The sequence below is a fragment of the Danio rerio genome, chromosome 1 (assembly GCF_052040795.2).
Source record: "Danio rerio strain M-AB ecotype USA chromosome 1, GRCz13ab, whole genome shotgun sequence".
Classification (NCBI taxonomy): Eukaryota; Metazoa; Chordata; class Actinopteri; order Cypriniformes; family Danionidae; genus Danio; species Danio rerio.
The window spans coordinates 54,896,667-54,913,965 of NC_141021.1; the positions used below are offsets into that span (position 1 = coordinate 54,896,667).

A 17,299-nucleotide genomic window follows, 5' to 3' on the forward strand; every position below is an offset into this window, starting at 1 on the left:
ATGAGCTTTAAACGGCTGCGCTTGTATTTGTAAACATTTGACTAAATTACAAACTCTGCGGATGATCAATATTGTGAACAACTTTCGCAGGATCACTTTCGCATGTCGAGATGTTCATAATATGTGCGTGTGCAGGCGCTCACAGGCTGTTTCGCAGGCACACACAAAGCTTTAAGGTAAACAAACAACGGCTTGTCATAAGCATCTCATCGATGATTATTTACACGGTTGGCATTAAGAAGAACATATAAACGTGATCTGACTAACTTCTAGCAGCTAAATGTGTCTGGAAAAATATTCAAAGGCTTTTATTCTCATAAACCGCGCGGACGTAAATGCATCTGACAGTTGTGATTGGCTAAAGCAGACGTCTCACGTCAGCACGTTCTAGACGCGCACGCGCTTATTACGGCAATCTTCCTTCTGCATTCACACAGCGCAGCATTCCGGCAAATTGCCGGTAATGTTACAACTTCTCTTTCCGGAAAATAGCCAGAACGAATTTACCGGTATTTTCAAAAAGGACCTGTTCACACATACAACCTTTCCGGAAAATTGCCGGTAATTTTCCGGAAAGGTCTGTATGTGTGAAAGGGGCTAGTGTCAGGAGTTTTAGGACACACAACTTAACTCTGTAGTCACAAAATGTCAAAAAAGCACTTTAGTTAATATAAAACAACATTTTCTAGTTATTTTTAAATATTAAAGTGCTCACACTTGGCTGATGATTGGTAGTAAAGCTTGTTTAGCATGGTGGAGAGAGCCTTGAGGTCATACGATCCTCGAGCCCGAGGCTCCCTCCTGTTTGCAGGGCAAGAGGGAAGTTTGAGCTCAGAGAGATCTCGAGAACCCAAACCACCACCATGTTTTGGATTGTGGGAGGAAACTGGAGAACCTAAGGAAAACCCACACGAGCACAGGGAGAACATGAACTTTACACTAAAATGTCAACTGACAAGGTTAAGACCCGAACCAGAGACATTCTTGTTGTGAGGCAACAGTGATAGCCACTGGGCCACCGTGCAGCCCAATAGAGGAAATCCTAATATCAATCATATGTCAATCATAAGCACGTGATACTCTCGAAATTAGTTTATAAATAAACTTCACTTACAAAATAATTGAAAATATACCAATGACAGCTATATTTACTCTCTGCCCACTAGCATCGATCAAGTTTGCTTTTTGGCCTTTCATAAGAAAAAGTTTGTGCACCCCTCTAGTATAGGACATTGATTTTAATTGGCTAAACTGTTTATTCTAATGGTGACAAAGTGGTGCAGTAGGTAGTGCTGTCGCCTCACAGCAAGAAGGTTGCTGGGTCGCTAGTTCGAGCCTCGGCTCATATGGCATTTCTGTGAGGAGTTTGCATGTTCTTCCTGCGTTTGCGTGGGTTTCCTCCGGGTGCTCCGGTTTCCCCCACAGCCCAAAGACATGCGGTACAAGCGAAATGGGTAGGCTCTTGTCCATAGTGTACGAGTGTGTGTGTGTGTGTGGATGTTTCCCAAAGATGGGTTGTGGCTGGAAGGGCACCCGCTGTGTAAAAATGTGCTGGATAAGTTGGCGGTTCATTCAGCTGTGGCGACCCCGGATTAATAAAGGGACTAAGCCGATAAGAAAAGGAATGAATGAATGCTTATTTTAATGTCGATATTGTCTATTGTTTCCTATGTATTCATTTGAAGCTAATTGTTGTCCCATATTTTTACATCCCAATGTTGACATGCTCTAGCGATATCAGAGACTTCTTTTACATCTTGTAAAAAGGGGCATAATAGATCTCCTTCAATAATCATGCACGTGTTCTAAAATGACTGGAGATTTAATTTGAAGGTATACAGGAGACATCTTACATAACCGTGTTGCTTTTTATAACTACGCACGTCCTCTTATTGTTCAAGAGTGAAATAAATTCTGCCTGTAACATTATGCAGGGTTTTTTTTTTGCCAAAGCATTTCTTTTTAATAAAACTTAGTATTGTTGACACAAGCAACTTTTTAAATCACTATGAGGGATACTGCTATTTTAACATTCTTCCGATTTCACGTCTCTGTATTATTCGGTGCTGACAGATTGCTTTATAAAAACGATTTAAGTTGAAGAAGATACAATCAGTGGTAAATAAAACACCCATTTTCAGAATGTCGCGCAGTCACATTCCTTGCTGTTGAATAACATTGCGCAACCAATCATGTTTTCAGCAGATAATTTTAGAATCCCTTTATCTCTCTCTGAATGCTCTTTAAATGGGGCTTCTATGTGATCTTTTTAGTCTTTTCTTATTACAAATGATAATTTATTATACTAAGAAGAGACTATAATAGTATAATAGAGTATATATTGAGAGAGTATAATAAAGCTTGTGATCAGCTAAAATAAATTTTTAATGAAATTGGTATGCTTTTACTAGCTCTATGAAATTTATTTTTCTGGATTTATTGGAATATAATTTCTCGAAAAATCTGATTTTAATCACTGTACTTAAACGCTGTACTGTTTAATTAATGGATCTGATAAAAGTGTAAAGTCCTCCATAAAAAAAGTTATATATTTTTGGAAAGAAATTACAGATGTTGAGTTAACAACGTGTTATAGTGTCATTATTTTAAGTGTATACAGGTGCATATTGTCACGTTGATGTGAGAAACTAAACTTAGAGGCGTATTCAACTCATAGTAAATTCAATCCTGCCCTCTGCTGGTTATATATAAGTATATCTCTTAAAAGAGCTCAAAAGAATGGGTCACATTAGGTCGGAAAAGATTTACAGTCCTTTCTATTTCATTAACTGACTTTTGTTCTCTAATTCAGTGTCCAAGAAAAAACTTGCATGGACTCAACCATGTTAAATTAAAAATGCCTTTTATACTTAATTAGAATTTTCAATATGCCATGAGAGAAAAATGACTGAAGATAAATAAAATAATATAATCATTAATCCTGCTATAATATGCTATTGTATTAATAATAATCGATAAAATGATAAAGAAAAAAGAAAAAATATATATTTTGTGCATGCATATATAAGCAGCACGGTGGTTCAGTGCAAGAAGGTTGCTGGTTTGAGTCCCAGCTGGGTCAGTTGGCATTTCTGTGTGGAGTTTTCCCCGTGTTTATATACACAGCGTGTGTGAATGAGAGTATATGGGTGTTTCCCATTGGGTTGCTGCTGAAAGGGCATTTGCTGTGTAAAACATATGCTGGAAAAGTTGGCAGTTCATACCACTGTGGTGACCCCTGATTAATAAAGGAACTAAGCCAAAGGAAAATGAATGAATATAAATAATTTTATGGGAACAAAACTATTTTATGGGTTATAACCATTACAGACTGCTTAAGCAGCATCACTAATAAACTATTTTATATGGATATAGTAATGTGAATAAATTATTAACCCTAAGATTTACAGTTGAAATGAAAATACTACTGTATTGAGCAAATATGTACTGTATATCACCTGAGGAGTAATATAACAGCAATTTAAAAAAAATGGTTTGGTAAAGAAGTAACACTAAGTCATTTTATATCGAAAGGTCAAAACTAAAATTAGTTCATAATTGCTCAGCTATTTATTTCGTTATTTAAATGTGTAAGTGCACTTTACAAGTTCGCCAGTAGATAGCGCTATTGTTCTCTGAATCTTTCGTAGGTATTTAATACGTCATGTCCTGCACCTGCTCTCATCTAGTGTCGTCTTGCTTTAAAACATTTTAAAACACTGATTAAAAAGTATGCTGCTTGAATATTTTTTTATTGTTATTATCATGCCTGTTATTATTATTCCCTTTTTCCCTTAGTCCCTTTATTCTTGAGGGGTCGCCACATCGGAATGAACCGCCAACTTATCCAGCATATGTTTTACACAGCGGATGCCCTTTTAGCTGCAACCCAGAGATAGGAAACACCCATACACACACATACCAATTTAGTTTATTCAATTCACTATAGCGCATATTTTTGGTCAGTGGGGGACACCGGAGCACCCGGAGAAAACCCACACCAACACGGGGAGAACATTCAAATTCAACACAGAAATGCCAACTGACCCAGCCGAGGCTCGAGCCAGCGACCTTAATGCTGTGAGGAGCCAACTATTATTATGCTATATTTATTATTAATATATTTATAATTATTATTATTTTATACAAAAAGACAACGAAATAAAAAATAATAATAATAAAATAACAATATTTTAACAGTAAGAAATAAACATAAAAAGTAGGCTATCCTGCTTGATTACTTATTTGACAATTTCCTGGTCGAACTAGACTGCAGTATGATATGTGTTGTAATTTTTAATCCAGGAACAGGGAAGAAAGCATTACTTGTTAATACGGGATTTCGGTCAGTTCTATGTTGCAATAAATAGGCACAAAAAAATCATGATTATGGGTTTATAATTAACACGAGCGACAAATGGAAAATTGATCATAACGATATAGCCAGACTGATGAAAGGGGTGGTTCTTTTTTTCCTCAAAATGTGGACCTTTTGCAATTATAGCCTCATTTTCTATTTAATTACGAGGTTTAAACATTTTAAGCACTGTTTTTGCTGGATTAGCTTGTCGGGTGTTCATCAAGCACAATTGTTGATGTACCAAAAACATTTCTTAAAGATTTAGAATGGAAAAAAAGAATAATATTATTTTTACTTACAAATGTATTACATCACATATCATTAGAAAAAGGGTGCTATTCAAGTTTTAAATTCAAAGCTTATTGTCATTTATTAGGCAAACACAAACCGGTCAGCACATTCAAATGTCCTCAGTTACGCTAAAGCAACAGCCAAAAGAGGATTCCCCTTGGTCTTAAAGCCTTCATCGATGGTTATTTTCACAATTTATGATGGCATATCATTCAAAATAGAACAACTTCTGGACCTTTGTCAATGAGGGGAGGGTGTTTCGAACCACCCGAACCCCTCTGTCCAGAGAGAGGAGAACAGTTCATAGATTATATCACATATCCGTTTATTAGAGTCCAACATATGATTTCGGTAAGACTCACCCACACTGACAAAGGTCCAGAAAATGTCCCACACACTAGCTAATTTTGCTATTTTGACTAATATGTCATAATAAATTGTGAAAATAACCAAAAGGCTTTGAGACCAATTAAGCAGAATCCTCTGGCTGTTGCTTCAGCCTGATTGAATGTGCTGGCCAGTTTGTGTTTGCCTAAATGACAATAAGCTAGTTTTTATTTTAAAACTTGAACAGCATCCCAACTTTCTAATGATAGGCTATATATGACGTAATACATTTGCATTTGAAAAATATGTATTATCTCATATTTATTTTTCATCTAAATCTTTAGGAAATATTTTTGGTACATAAAAATGCGGTTGATGTGACAAGCTAATGCAGCAAAAAGTTATTTAAACCTCATAATTAAATAGAACATTAAGCTAATAACTGCAAAAAGGTCCATATTTTAAGAAAAAGGAACTACCTTTCACCCGGCTGGCTACGGGTCTGATAGTCTAGCAAAAAATAAATAAATAATTCATTTAATCTGCTGTTATTCATAATCAACTAATAATTAAACATCATGTTTGCCCAATTACGTAGGTTAAGGTAGCCTACATAAAGGTTGGTATGACTATGGCACAATGTCTTTTCAAATGCACGTCTTTTCATTCTTTCTTGCGTAGAGTTGTTTATCGAAAAAATCTCACAACATCACTAGAGTTAAGAAAAAAGTGTTGCATCAGTGTGCAGGGTGTTTACCTGTACCACCCACCGCGCCCATAGCTTATTCATTACGTAGACTTGATTGTAATGAGAAGAATGACAACTTACTTCGTTTGACGTTCTAAGGGGATGACACTTAAAATAAAATGAACGCACTTAGGTTTTTATTATAGCCCACTTATAACTTACTGGCGTTTTGAATAGCATCTTAATGTGATTCAACGCCTCCTTTGTGATTTAGACTTTTTATTGGCCAACTCATTTGAAGAATATTCTTTTAAAATAGACACGCGTTTTTAGGGAGTTCATTAATAAATCAAGTTAATCAAAACACTGTCCGCATTATTATACGAATAATTGTCTAAATCTTACTTTCATGTTATGGATTTTCTAAATAAATATATTCACTTCAATTATTAGCCGTTTAAGAGTTTACGAATGTCGGCATTTTGCTCGGAAACCCGCTTATTTTCCAGCCATAATCACAAGTTATATCTGTCAGATATTATAAGGGTCATAAATATACATCTTATATATGTACAGCTATATATATCTGTGCTATCTATTCATCACAGATACTTCACCGACCAGTTCAATCGCCAAAGGGTCTGTGAATGTGTGAGGAATGTCAGGAATGCTCCGGTAAACCTGGTGCCTTTTGTGTTGGCTTCTTTTGACATCCCTTATGTTTAGTAGTCATGATCAGTTGACGCATGTTCCTTAAAAAGAAACTCTCTGCATGATAATCGGTTCATAGTTTAGTCATTACACATTTAAGTAGGCTAATTCGTTAAAACAGCTTTTTTTTGGCTGTTATGGATGAACTGGTTATGGCTTTGTAATAGATGTTAAATATTTATTATAATAAGTACCGTCTGAAATTTCCAATGAAAATTAAACATTTTCTCAGCCTCTTTTGTTTATGTTGAGTTATTTATCTTTAAAGAGCAAAAGGGAATTATTCTTTGCCATAAAAGTGATATTACTGATCCTACTTTCAGGAGCCTGATAAAAAAATTTTTTAGACGGCATTTAGAGGTTTTTGCATCTAAACTCTCCATTTTTTCCTCACAAATATTTATCCTAATGTCGATTAAACATGTGTAAGAATTGTTTCGCAAAATTGGGATGGATTTAAAATACTGTGTAATTAGAGGGGAATAAATATTGATTTAAAAAAAAAACTATCAAATTAAAATGTGAAATTATTATGGGATTTTATCAGGTTATCTAATGGTTTCTATGAATACATTTTGCTTGAGCATACCAGACAATTCTTCGATTTAGTCACAATACAAAACACACACATACCGTCACGGCGACTGTGCTATCTGTGCATATCATTCAGGAAAAACACGATTTGGACGTCATTGGGTGGTATTTAAGAGCAGCACCACAGGTGCTTCAGGAAAGGTGGAAAACTGCAGCACAGAATAACCAGCAGGACTTTACTAATAGATACTGAGGCCACAGCGGATTACCAATAAGGGTGTTCGGTATAAAATATCTTCTCAAAGACCGGTAAGTACATTTTATTTCACTTAATATATGTGTGTTAATTACACTTTTATATATAAGGAAAATGAATGAATATTATATTATATTATATTATATTATATTATATTATATTATATTATATTATATTATATTATATTATATTAATTACCTCAAAATGTCAAGAGACATTATTAAATGATTTTATATCATTTTATTTAACTGAAAATTTGTAAAATGTAGCAAAAATTTTAACAGATTCTGTCTTTTGTCAGAAAACTGTAGTAGTCTGTGTAATGAGTTGATTGAATAAAATGAAAGAAATATACGTGGTCAGAATATTTAAGCATTTTCAAGAAACAGATGCAAGAGAATGATATTCTGTTTATGTATTAATCCTAATTTAATTTATTAGAAAATGCAGTATAAAAATAAAGGTACATTTTTCTTTTGTGATGCCACAATTTATTATTATATTATATTATATTATATTATATTATATTATATTATATTATATTATATTATATTATATTATATACAAGTAGTTGGATACAGCAATAGGGACAATATTAAATCCTAATATTATATAATATCAATTTATTAACATATTATACAGTATAATATTTTATATGAGGATAAATATAATAAGACTACATAAGATGATATTATAAGATATGATCATATAATAGATCAGGATCATATAATATTTTTTTACCGGCATAAAAAGCAATAGTATGTACAGTAATAATATTCTAAAATCAAAGTTTGTGTCAACAAAAATGTCAGAAGTCTGTGTACTGAGTTGAATATATTTTATAAAAAACATACCTGGTAAGATTATTTAAGCAATAACAAAAAACTGCAGCTATAAAAATGATATTCTATTTACAGATCAATTTCAATTCAATTTGATGCTGATTAGAAAGTGACAAACATCAAGGAAACAAAATTTTTTTATGTTTGTCAGTTTAGTGGCTAATGTACAATTTTAAAAAGGAGGTGTGGCACCAAACCCCACCCGAAAAGCCAACCTTAATTGGGGGATAAGCAAATAATACTAAATTGTACAAATGAAATTGTCAAATTCATATGAATAAACCACTAAATCAAAAAGGTACAAATTGCTATGAGATTGTGTTGCAACTATACACTTACAAAAATAAGGACGGTAAAAGCCAAATTTCTAATTTAGCTATTATGTCATTGAAGACCAATTATAGTTTTCCAAGTAAATGTTCAGTAATCAGCTCCTTTTTTTGTGTGAGCAAAGCCTAAGAACCTTTTTTTATTATTAAAAAAATAATAACTTTTGTGCCATGGAAATGCTTACACAGGATTTCTGTAGGTTTCTTCAAATCAAATTTAAGACTTTTTAAGACCATTATCAGTGAAATTTTAGTCTTATACAGGGCTAAAAGTAAAGATTTTTTATAACGGGCAAGCTAGTTCTGTAAATAGTGTTTGTATTAATGGAAGATAATGTAAAGCATAGATCTCAAACTCAATTTCTGAAGGTCCACAGCTCTGCACAGTTTTGCTCCAACCCTGACTGAACACAGCTGATCCAACTAATGAAGGTGTTCATGACTCTTTTTAACACCTATAGATGGTTTGGATCAAAACTGTGCAGAGCTGTGGACCTCCAGGAATTTAGTTTGAGACCTATGATGTAAAGGAATTTGTTGCTTTAGTTTTCTTTCCCTGATTAGTTAATTTAATTTGTAGAATTTGCAAAAAAAAATGTCAAACAGCTGTTGTGAATTGTCTATCTTTAAAATGTAAAACCTAAATATAAAAAAAGTTTTGAGATGGATTATTGGTGATTAGGTGTCGGCTTAATAGGGTAGCTTTACCTGGACATAGGGAAATTAGGGCCTGTTTAAAACCATTTAAGACCTACAACTCAATATTTCAGGGAATCTAAGACTTTTTAAGGCCTGAACATTTATTTTTTGTAATGCAAGACATTTTTAAGACTTTTTAAGACCCAACAGACACCCTGTGACAAAGAATCTTTATTTTTAACCCTAGTTTATGTCAACTATCATGACAAAACCAGTGTTTAATATTAAAAAGCCATAAGAAAGTTTGGGAAATAAAAATTTAGTTGGAATAAACACTGAAAAAATAACGGCCATTAAATTATAGACATTTACCATAAAATAATTGTTTTTAAATTACAGAAATTTCCTTAAATTTCCGGTAAATTTCTGTATTTACCTTCTGTTATTTTATGGTAAATGTCTGTAATTTACAGGCCATTAATTTTGTTTGTTTTTCCAGCACTCTACCTGCCATAAAATAAAGTTGTTGTTTTTTTACAGGGTACTTTAAATTGTTAATTATAATTCATTATTCATTAATAATAATTGTTGATTATTACTTAATCAGAAATAAAACTTAATGAACATATGGGAATAAACCAGTATATCATGCTATACTGTATATAACTTAATTCAAAAGTGTCAAACGTTTTTTTTTTTTCATACATTCTTTTTAATATCTCAAAGTTCATAAAAGTTGGAAACTGTCAAAATATGAAAATAACAGACAAAATATAATATTTAGTATTAGGTTTGTAGATATCAATGTGTCAGCGACATAGTTGCTATTAAACTGGTTCAGTTTTTTCTATGTTACTAAAGGGATAGTAATCAACAAAATGATTCATCTAACATCACTCATTTAAAATAATAATAATAATAATAATAATAATAATAAATAAATAAATAAATAAATAAATAAATAAATAAATGTAATATAAAATTCAGAATCCGCAAATAAATTAGTCAAACATACTCACAACAACACTAAACATAGACATTTACGTCTAAATGCATCAGCCTTTTTGAATTAATCGTATTTATCAAATTACTTACAGACTAAACAATTGGACAGATCATTTATATAAGAATAATATTGTGTATTAAAGATCTTCATAATCCATGATCACCCAGTGTGTTTATGTGTGTAAACTTTGTGTATTGCTTACATTGCAGACTCTGTTTGCTGTGGGCCACTTTCCAGAATGAAGAGAAAAAGTTTAATAACATTTTGCACTTTTTTTGGTAAGTCAAGCAAAAAACATTTTATATCATACCTAGAAAAAGAATTAATTAGCCTATTATGAGTGAAACAAATAAATTTGCTTAGGTGTTACATATGAATGTGCAAACTAACAGTACACTATATTTAATATCTTTTTATAGCAGTGCATTTTCTAAGTGCAACAGCTCAGAACACAACAGCTTCCACATCATCAGGAGCCACAACTGAAACATCCACCTCTACTACACAGACACCACAGACTACACTTACAACACCTACAACGACTGGATCATCCACCACTGCTACAACAGCATCACAAACTACTGCAACATCAACTGGATCCTCCACAACAACTTCCGGAATATCCACCAGTAGTACAGCATCACAATCATCTACATTTACATTAGTCAGCTCAACAACCATTCCTTCTACAATATCAACGGTTTCTACAGTGTCCACAGTTTCCACAGCCTCTACACCTGCAGTGTCCTCGGTGTCTACAGAGACTACAACTTCTACAACTGCAGTGTCCTCACCAACTACAGCTTCTACAACTGCAGTTACCTCACCAACTACAGCTTCTACAACTGCAGTGTCCTCACCAACTACAGTTTCTTCAACTGCAGTGTCCTCAACAACACCAGGGTCTACAACAGCAGCGTCTTCACCAACTACAGCTTCTTCAACTGCAGTGTCCTCGGCAACTACAGGGTCTACAACTGCAGCGTCTTCACTAACTACAATTTCTTCAACTGCAGTGTCCTCAGCAACACCAGGGTCTACAACTGCAGCGTCTTCACCAACTACAGCTTCTTCAACTGCAGTTACCTCACCAACTACAGCTTCTACAACTGCAGCGTCTTCACCAACTACAGCTTCTTCAACTGCAGTTACCTCACCAACTACAGCTTCTACAACTGCAGCGTCTTCACCAACTACAGTTTCTTCAACTGCAGTGTCCTCAGCAACACCAGGGTCTACAACAGCAGCGTCTTCACCAACTACAGCTTCTTCAACTGCAATTACTTCACCAACTACAGCTTCTTCAACTGCAGTGTCCTCAGCAACACCAGGGTCTACAACTGCAGCGTCTTCACCAACTACAGCTTCTTCAACTGCAGTGTCCTCAGCAACTACAGGGTCTACAACTGCAGCATCTTCACCAACTACAGTTTCTTCAACTGCAGTGTCCTCAGCAACACCAGGGTCTACAACTGCAGCGTCTTCACCAACTACAGCTTCTTCAACTGCAATTGCCTCACCAACTACAGCTTCTTCAACTGCAGTTACCTCACCAACTACAGCTTCTTCAACTGCAGTGTCCTCAGCAACACCAGGGTCTACAACTGCAGCGTCTTCACCAACTACAGCTTCTTCAACTGCAGTTACCTCACCAACTACAGCTTCTTCAACTGCAGTGTCCTCAACAGCTACAGTTTCTTCAACAGCAGCGTCTTCACCAACTACAGTTTCTTCAACTGTACTGTCCTCACCAACTACAGAGTCTACAACTGCAGCATCTTCACCAACTACAGCTTCTTCAACTGCAGTGTCCTCAGCAACACCAGGGTCTACAACTGCAGCGTCTTCACCAACTACAGCTTCTTCAACTGCAGTGTCCTCAGCAACTACAGTGGCTTCAACTGCAGTCTCCTCACCAACAACAGTTTCTTCAACTGCAGTGTCCTCAGCAACTACAGTGGCTTCAACTGCAGTCTCCTCACCAACAACAGTTTCTTCAACTGCACTGTCCTCTGCAACTGTAGGGTCTACAACTGCAGCGTCTTCACCAACTACAGCTTCTTCAACTGCAGTGTCCTTGGCAACTACAGGGTCTACAACAGCAGCGTCTTCACCAACCACAGCTTCTTCAACTGCACTGTCCTCTGCAACTGTAGGGTCTACAACTGCAGCGTCTTCACCAACTACAGTTTCTTCAACTGCAGTGTCCTCAGCAACTGTAGGGTCTACAACTGCAGCGTCTTCACCAACTACAGCTTCTTCAACTGCAGTGTCCTCAGCAACTACAGGGTCTACAACTGCAGCATCTTCACCAACTGCAGCTTCTTCAACTGCAGTGTCCTCAGCAACTACAGTGTCTACAACTGCAGCGTCTTCACCAACTGCAGCTTCTTCAACTGCAGTGTCCTCAGCAACTACAGTGTCTACAACTGCAGCGTCTTCACCAACTACAGCTTCTTCAACTGCAGTGTCCTCAGCAACTACAGCTTCTTCAACTGCAGTGTCCTCAGCAACTGTAGGGTCTACAACTGCAGTATCCTCAGCAAGTTCAGCTTCTACAACTCCATTGTCCTCACCAACTACAGCCTCTTCAACTGCAGTATCCTCACCAACTACAGAGTCTACAACTGCAGTGTCCTCAGCATCTACAGCCTCTACAACTGCAGTGTCCTCACCATCTACAGCTTCATCAGCTGCACTGTTCTCACTGTCTACATCTTCTACAGCTACAGTGTCTTCACTTTTTACATCTTCTACAAGTGCAGTGTCCTCACAGTCAACAGCTTCATCGCCTGCAGTGTCCACAGCATCTACAAGTGTAGCGTCCTCACCATCTACTGCTTCTACAAGTGCAGTGTCCTCACCATCTACCGTTTCTACAAGTGCAGTGCCATCAGCATCTACAGCTTCTACAAGTGCAGTGTCCTCACAATCTACAGCTTCTACAAGTGCAGTGTCCCCACAATCTACAAGTGCAGTTTCCTCACCATCTACAGCTTCTACAAGTGCAGTATCCTCACAATCTACAAGTGCAGTGTCCTCACCACCTACAGCTTCTACGAGTGCAGTGTCATCAGCATCTACAGTGTCTACAAGTGCAGTGTCATCACCACCTACAGCTTCTACAAGTGCAGTGTCCTCACCACCTACAGCTTCTACAAGTGCAGTGTCCTCACAATCTACAAGTGCAGTGTCCTCACCACCTACAGCATCTACAAGTGCAGTGTCCTCAGCATCTACCGTTTCTACAAGTGCAGTGTCCTCACCACCTACAGCTTCTACAAGTGCAGTGTCCTCACAATCTACAAGTGCAGTGTCCTCACCACCTACAGCTTCTACAAGTGCAGTGTCCTCACAATCTACAAGTGCAGTGTCCTCACCACCTACAGCATCTACAAGTGCAGTGTCCTCAGCATCTACCGTTTCTACAAGTGCAGTGTCCTCACCACCTACAGCTTCTACAAGTGCAGTGTCCTCACAATCTACAAGTGCAGTGTCCTCACCACCTACAGCATCTACAAGTGCAGTGTCCTCAGCATCTACCGTTTCTACAAGTGCAGTGTCCTCACCACCTACAGCTTCTACAAGTGCAGTGTCCTCAGCATCTACCATTTCTTCAAGTGCAGTGTCCTCACCACCTACAGCTTCTACAAGTGCAGTGTCCTCACAATCTACAAGTGCAGTGTCCTCACCACCTACAGCATCTACAAGTGCAGTGTCCTCAGCATCGACAGTTTCTACAAGTGCAGTGTCCTCACCATCTACAGCTTCTACAAGTGCAGTGTCCTCAGCATCTACCATTTCTTCAAGTGCAGTGTCCTCACCACCTACAGCATCTACAAGTGCAGTGTCCTCAGCATCTACCGTTTCTACAAGTGCAGTGTCCTCACCACCTACAGCTTCTACAAGTGCAGTGTCCTCACAATCTACAAGTGCAGTGTCCTCACCACCTACAGCATCTACAAGTGCAGTGTCCTCAGCATCTACCGTTTCTACAAGTGCAGTGTCCTCACCACCTACAGCTTCTACAAGTGCAGTGTCCTCACAATCTACAAGTGCAGTGTCCTCACCACCTACAGCATCTACAAGTGCAGTGTCCTCAGCATCTACTGTTTCTACAAGTGCAGTGTCCTCACCACCTACAGCTTCTACAAGTGCAGTGTCCTCACAATCTACAAGTGCAGTGTCCTCACCACCTACAGCATCTACAAGTGCAGTGTCCTCAGCATCTACCATTTCTACAAGTGCAGTGTCCTCACAATCTACAGCTTCTACAAGTGCAGTATCCTCAGCATCTACCGTTTCTACAAGTGCAGTGTCCTCACCACCTACAGCTTCTACAAGTGCAGTGTCCTCACAATCTACAAGTGCAGTGTCCTCACCACCTACAGCATCTACAAGTGCAGTGTCCTCAGCATCTACTGTTTCTACAAGTGCAGTGTCCTCACCACCTACAGCTTCTACAAGTGCAGTGTCCTCACAATCTACAAGTGCAGTGTCCTCACCACCTACAGCATCTACAAGTGCAGTGTCCTCAGCATCTACCGTTTCTACAAGTGCAGTGTCCTCACAATCTACAGCTTCTACAAGTGCAGTATCCTCAGCATCTACCGTTTCTACAAGTGCAGTGTCCTCACCACCTACAGCTTCTACAAGTGCAGTGTCCTCACAATCTACAAGTGCAGTGTCCTCACCACCTACAGCTTCTACAAGTGCAGTGTCCTCACCATCTACAGCTTCTACAAGTGCAGTGTCCTCACCATCTACAGCTTCAACAAGTGCAGTGTCCTCACAATCTACAAGTGCAGTGTCCACACCATCTACAGCTTCTTCAAGTGCAATGTCCTCAGCATCTACAGTTTCTACAAGTGCAGTGTCATCACAATCTACAGCTTCAACAAGTGCAGTGTCCTCACAATCTACAGCTTCTACAAGTGCAGTGTCCTCAGCATCTACAGCTTCTACAAGTGCAGTGTCATCACCATCCTCCGCTCCTACAAGTGCAGTGTCCTCAGCATCTACAGCTCCTACAAGTGCAGTGTCCTCAGCATCTACAGCTTCTACAAGTGCAGTGTCATCTGCATCTACAGCGACCTCACCATCTAGTGCTACTGCAGCATCTACAGTGTCCTCAACATCTACATCTACATCTACTACAGCATCTACAGCGTCCACAACTGCACAACAACCTGATACAGTAACATTACTGCAGTTTAGCTCCTCTGACACATTTACAGCTGCACTCAATGACCCAACCTCTCAGGAGTACCAGACAAGAGCTAACAATGTCAGGGCTGAGGTGAGTTAAATCTATTTACTACAACACACTACTGATTCTTTTCTTGATATTTAAACTCATTATTAACAAAAGATAAAGCAACTATGTAACTGACCCTCATATATTATCCTACTGTCTCTTTTTATTGTAATTGAATTAATCTCTTTATTTTTCTATTATGTTTTTCAGATTGAACCAATCTACAGAGCGAAGTATTCAAACTTCAAGAAAGCCGAAGTCACAGGATTCAAGTAAATACTTTTTATTGTGATTCTCATATTTTATGTACACTGTGTATGAAACAGGAAGCAAGGGAATAAAGGCTCTGGTATACTTCAAACTAATTTAACAATAAACTGAAATTACCTCATATTTGAACAAAATCTGGCCAAAAGAAGTTCTTTTTAGTTCGTTTTGGCACTTTAAAACAGCTTACAAAAGCAAACTTTTTTGCAATCAGTTGGTTTCTTCTGGAAATCTGACTTCTTTGACCTGCAATTGTTCCCACTTGATTTCTTTTTGTTCCACGGGGGTCAGACAGGAGAACAGCATTGGCCACATAAATACATTAGAGAGTCAAGTAGCTGAGCTGCAACAGATATATCCGCACCTGTACAATTGATTTTGAAGAGATTTTATAGACTTGGATGGGTTGTCAGACCAGATGAGAAACCCACGTCGTCGCGTCACATCATTTTGTTAGTTGGTGTCTGTGCGTGACATATAGAAAAACATGTGACAATGGCGGTTAAGAGCCACTGTGGTGTGATGTATTTAAGGGTACATGCGAGCAAGGTGGCAAATTTACAACTACTGCAGCATACCATCATACCGTATACAGTCACTACACCTATTTTAACTTATTTTTTATCCTCAAACAAAGAACTAAAAATAAATTAGCTTAAAGTATACCGGGGCCTTAGGGGGACAGCAAACAGAGTTTGTAACATGATTGCATAAAATATTCTTGTATAACATTTTATTTTTCAGAAGCGGGTCAGTCGTTACTTTTACACGGCTCACTTTCACCTACAGCGAATCCAACCCAACCACTCAAGAGATTTCAAACACACTCCTGGCAGCAGCGGTTGCAGGACAAATCAATCAACTGAACATAATTCCTCAGTCAATTTCAGTCAACGGTACAGGTAAGCTGTATTACAGTCTATTACAGCCTTCAATAACTTTACTGTTGTGGAAATTTTTAACATTTTATTTGTCGACACGTCAATAACTATCTATATTTGTGCTTGCTTTTTGACTGGAATGATGCAAATATGGTTGATAACTGACATTAAAGAAGATTCCCTCTAATTTGCTGATCTTTTTTTGCAGCTTCAGCGACAACAGCAGCAACAACAGTAGCAGTAACAACAGCTTCAAGTGGATTAAAGATTGAATCAAGTTTACTACAAGCAGCATGCCTCATTATAATGTCAAAATTATTCAAGTTTTTCCTACAGATGCCTTAATCATATATCAACAGAACTATGTTTTTATCATGAAACACACTGTAACAAATTAAACAAATAGAAAGTGTATTTTTGTTACATGGTAAATAATTCTACCACAATTACAAATAATGGTATCGGGCAATATAAAGATAATCTTGATATTGCATACTTTCTCAGGAATATTATTGCATATTTTAATTTAACAGCAGGCTGTTCTCAGGGAGGGAAAAGTGGAGCTTTTTCCTTATCCTCTTCCTAGTGTATTTTTTAAGATGTACACATTGTAAAAGATGTATTTTTCAGGATAAATACTGCTAAAGTGTCTTTTTTGGTCTGTTAATCTCTAACATTGTAATATAAAATTGTGTTTTAATCAATTAAATGTATTTATTAAGTTTGTATGGTCTGGAATATGTTGTTTTGAAACACAATAAATACCATAAGTGCTAACTATGGCCTTTACTGTCAAGTGTTCATTGCTTAAATGCAACTAGTTTACCTACTTATTCTGTTTTAACATCCCATTATTCAAATGTAAGAGACTTTCGTAAATCAATTCATATGAAGAGCTGTATGGACAGATG

General features: G+C 37.2%; 1 long non-coding RNA gene across 1 annotated transcript in view; it reads left to right on the forward strand.

Annotated features, from left to right (window-relative positions):
• The window catches only part of si:ch211-217k17.8, a 76,901-nt gene extending 60,104 nt beyond the window's left edge, over positions 1-16,797 (forward strand). The window contains exons 40-45 of the long non-coding RNA XR_015477294.1: positions 7,203-7,220; positions 10,193-10,261; positions 10,403-15,282; positions 15,451-15,512; positions 16,252-16,409; positions 16,597-16,797. This is a non-coding gene — a long non-coding RNA (si:ch211-217k17.8). The remainder of the gene's footprint in view (positions 1-7,202; positions 7,221-10,192; positions 10,262-10,402; positions 15,283-15,450; positions 15,513-16,251; positions 16,410-16,596) is intronic.
• The last annotated feature ends 502 nt before the right edge of the window (positions 16,798-17,299 follow it).